The sequence below is a fragment of the Rousettus aegyptiacus genome, unplaced genomic scaffold (assembly GCF_014176215.1).
Source record: "Rousettus aegyptiacus isolate mRouAeg1 unplaced genomic scaffold, mRouAeg1.p scaffold_m13_p_12, whole genome shotgun sequence".
Taxonomy (NCBI): domain Eukaryota; kingdom Metazoa; phylum Chordata; class Mammalia; order Chiroptera; family Pteropodidae; genus Rousettus; species Rousettus aegyptiacus.
The window spans coordinates 44,159,521-44,163,745 of NW_023416287.1; the positions used below are offsets into that span (position 1 = coordinate 44,159,521).

The window sequence follows — 4,225 nt, forward strand, 5'->3', positions numbered from 1 at the left end:
GCTTTGCGCTCTGCGCAGGCGCACTCTACTCTCTGCGCAGGCGCATATTTGGGCCACTCCACCGCGTACGGCATTAACCCTGTCTCAAGCGCGGGGCTGAGTCGGCTGGGACCTTACACTTGGAACTGACCGCACTCCAGCTCGGCGCCTTACGCGCTCCCTAGCTGTACAATGGGAGTAATAGTCCCCGCCTCTCTGTATTGTGGCGTCAGTTTAAACGGCTTTCGGAAGTGAAGCCTCCTAGCATATTGGCCCGCAGAAGACACCCCTCTCCGCCCCCCCACACGCCCATTAATGTTACCTGTTTTTACTATGTCACCTAGTTAGCGGGGCCTCGCTAGACACTCCTCATTTTCAGTCCCCTTCCCCAGCCTGATTTTTCTCCCTAGGTCGAATCACCATCTAATACACTTTTTACATTATTGCTTTTATTGTCTTTTATTCGTTGTCGTGGATAATGTTGGCATATAGTAGGTGCTCAGTAAATCCTTGTTGAATGAATTAGTGTATGAATTTACTGTTATAAATCTGCCCACCTCTATCACGTTTGCTCCTGGTGCAAACTGATTTATACTTATAACTTTCAGGGATCTAACTAAAGTAAAAAGATCAGCTTAGAAACTTTAATGTGCTTTTTAAATACTTCGGGTTTTGGTCAAGGGCCTACTAGATGCTCCACCTAGCGCTGGGAGCCGGAAGAATCGGGAAGAACAGAATGAAACATGATCCTGTTTATGTGCCTGGGGACTTGGTCGGGACACCTTAGAGCCAAGGTAAGGGCGATGAGAACCAACGTGCCAAATTGCATTGGCCATGGCAAAGTCAAGTCAGGATGGTCACGTGCTGCGTTGCATGGCACCAGCTTGCCTCAGGAGTGGGCAGCCCGACGACCGGCGGGAAGGAGAAGGAGCCTTGCTGAGCCGTTGGGGCAGAGGCCTGCCTACAGGTGAAGAAGGTGGAGGTGATCCAGAGCAAGAAGAGGAGCAGTGGCGGTGGGGGGCAGTCTTTAGGGTCAGGCTTTGCAGAGTGAGGCTGGGGGCTGCTGGAAAGCAGGGCAGGGGGAGGCCGGATTTTGCGCCTACGTGAAATTGTCAAGAGCCAGAAAGATGTTTAAAATCTTTCATCAATAAACCCACCCCTTATCCGGAAGAAATCATCCAAAAGAAGAAAAGAAAGTTGCCCAATGCAGCGCTTTATAGCAAGAAAATTGGAAACACCCTAAATGTCCAGCAATAAAGGGATGATTATAGGAATCATGGTACAGCTATCGGATGAAATATTCTGCGCCTTTTATAAAGAAATATTCATTATTGTTTTTAATTAATTTTTTGATTTATTGTTGGCATACAATGTATTAGATTCAGGTGTACACATAGTGATTAGACAGATAAAGGAATATTTCTGTTGAACTTGGGAGGCAATATGCAGACTTCTTGTAATAAATGAGACATTAAAAAAGAAAAGCAGGGTGTAAACGAGGTCTCAAGGTGAAATAAATATGCCTTGGGTTAAAACCAGAAAAGAACCCTAGAGAATTGGATTGTTGTGTTAGAAAGTGAAATGCAGATGAATCGTGTTGAGTTAAAATAACCTTTTATGTTATGATATTAATTCTATAAAATTTTATACCAAAGACAATTTTTAGAAACCTCATCTTCACAATGAGAATTATGGGTTATGTCTCCAGCTCTAAATATGAGCTTATATATAATTGCAGGGTTTTTATTATTTTTTAAATGTAATATATATGCTTTATGGTAATTGCTAGGTCCTTTGCAGAAACAATACAAAGAGTACAGGAGAAACTAGGGAAATCTGAATAGCATTGGTAGACTGTACCAATATCAATATCCTAGTTGTGATATTTTTATTAATTTTACTATTTTTAAAAAATTGAGACAATTAACATACTTTAAAATTCACCCTTTTAAAGTGTATAATTTAGAGGCTTTCAGTACATTCCAAAGTTTGTGTTCCCATTACCATTAATTCCAGAATATTTTCATTACCCTCCCAAGAAACCCATATTCATTGGCAGTCATTCTCCAGTCTACTCCCTCCTCCAGTCCCCTCGCCCCAACCATTAATCTACTTTCCTTTTCTATGGATTTACCTATTCTGGATATTTCATATAAATTGAATTACACAGTAGTATATGGCCTTTTGTGTACCTGGCTTCTTTCATTTAGCATAATGTTTTCAAGGTCTGTCTATGCTGTAGCATGAATTCAGTCTTTTTTATTGCTGAATAATATTACATTTTATGGATATACCACATTTTGTTTAGCCATTCATTAGTTGATGGCCATTTGGGTTGTTTCTACTTTTTGACACTCACTTGTGAATAATGTTGCTATAAACATTTGTGTACAGTTTTTGTATGACCTATGTTTTCATTTTTCTTGAGTAGAAATGCTGGTCATATTACTGTAAGGAGGAGGCAAGAGAGTAAAAGTTATTAATCAAGTCACATTCAGAGACTGTAATACGCTGATCAGCCCTGCAGCCAGGCCAGGACACCTTCAGAACAAAGGAAGATTTCTGCTGAGATTGCTAACAACCCATTCCCCACATCTGTGGAAGGGGAAACAGAAACCAAGAGTCATTCCCTATGTCTAAAACCATGGAGAACCTGTGGATTAAAGGCTGGGAACTGCCAGCAGACCTTTCACTTTTTCACTCTACTTATTCTTCTCCTTCCTCACATACGTCCATATCAAAGGAAATGGGTTAACAATATCTTTTAAACTATAACACAGGAACTAAAAATGATATATAAACTGAATTCCCTGAACACTCAGGGTCCCTCTCAGTGCCTTTATTCTGTTTCTCACTGTCTCTCTCACTGTCCCTCTCACTCTTTACCTCTGAGAGGAGACCACATTCTATCTGTGGAGTATTTCCCCTTTTCTAATAGACTTCCCTTTTGACCCTAACTTTGGTGCGAGTGTTGAGTTCTTTCTACATTATCGGCCAAAGGACCCTCTTCTTCTCCTGGTACAGGGTTTGGTCTCCCCCACTACTCAGGAAAATTTGCTCTGTCCTGCATCAATGTGATAACTCTATGTTTAACTTTTTAAGAAACTGCCCATTTTACAAAGCATCTGCACCACTTTACATTCCTTACCAGCAGTGTACAAGAATTCCAATTTCTCCACATTCTCACCAACGTTATTATGTTTTTTTGTTGTTGTTGCTGGTTTGTTTGTTTTTTTTTTTAGTCGAGGTAACCCTTGGTTGACCTCACAGATTGCAAGGACCTTGTCAGCTTACAATACTTTATTTATTTGTTTGTTTGTTTGTTTGTTTACTTATTTATTTTATGCCAACAGCACCTGGTCTTCCTAGGTGGTCTTCCATTCAAGTATTAACCAGGCCCAACCCTGTTTAGCTTCCAAGATCAGATGAGACCGGGCTTTTTCAGGGTGGCATGGCCGTAGACTATTGTCTTTTTTGTAGATTCATCCTAGTGATTGTGAAGTGGTATCTTGTGATTTAGCTTTGCCATTTTCCTGATGGCTACTGATGTTGAGTATCTTTTCAGGTACTTAGCGGTCTAAGCACCTTTGGTCTAAGAAATATCTATTCAAATTTTTTGCTCATTTTTAAATTGGGTTATTTATCTTTTCATTATAGAATTTTAAGAGTTATTTATGTATTTTGGATATATATCAGATACTTATCAGATATATGATTTGCAAATATTTTCTCCTATTCTGTGGGTTTTGTCTTAACTTTCTTTATAGTGTCCTTTGAAGCATAAAAGTTTTTTATTTTTATAAGGTCCAATTTATCTATTTTTTCTTTTATTGCTTATGCTTTTGTGTCATACATAAGAAATCATTGTTTAAGCCAAAGTCATGAAGATTAATCCCTATGTTTGTTTCTAAGAGTTTTATAGCTTTACCTCTAACGTTTAGGTTTTTGACCTATTTTGAGTTAGTTTTTGTATATAATGTGAGATATAGGTGTACAACTTGCTTCTTTCTCATGTGGACATCCAGTTGTCCCAGCACCATTTGTTGAAAAGACTATTCTTTTCCCATTGAATTGTGTCAGCACTTCTGTCAAAAAACAATTGACTCTAAATACATGGATTTATTTCTGGACTCTCAATTGTATTTCATTAATCAATATACTATAGTTTTGTAAGATGTTACCATTGGGGGAATCCAGGGAAAGGGTACAAAAGATCTCTGTATTATTTCTTAGAATTACAGGCAAT

The 4,225-nt window shown here is 39.0% G+C and overlaps 1 pseudogene; it reads right to left on the reverse strand.

Annotated features, from left to right (window-relative positions):
* Nucleotides 1–3,323: 3,323 nt before the first annotated feature.
* LOC118610232 lies at nucleotides 3,324–3,442 on the reverse strand (annotated as a pseudogene).
* Between the last annotated feature and the right edge of the window lie 783 nt (nucleotides 3,443–4,225).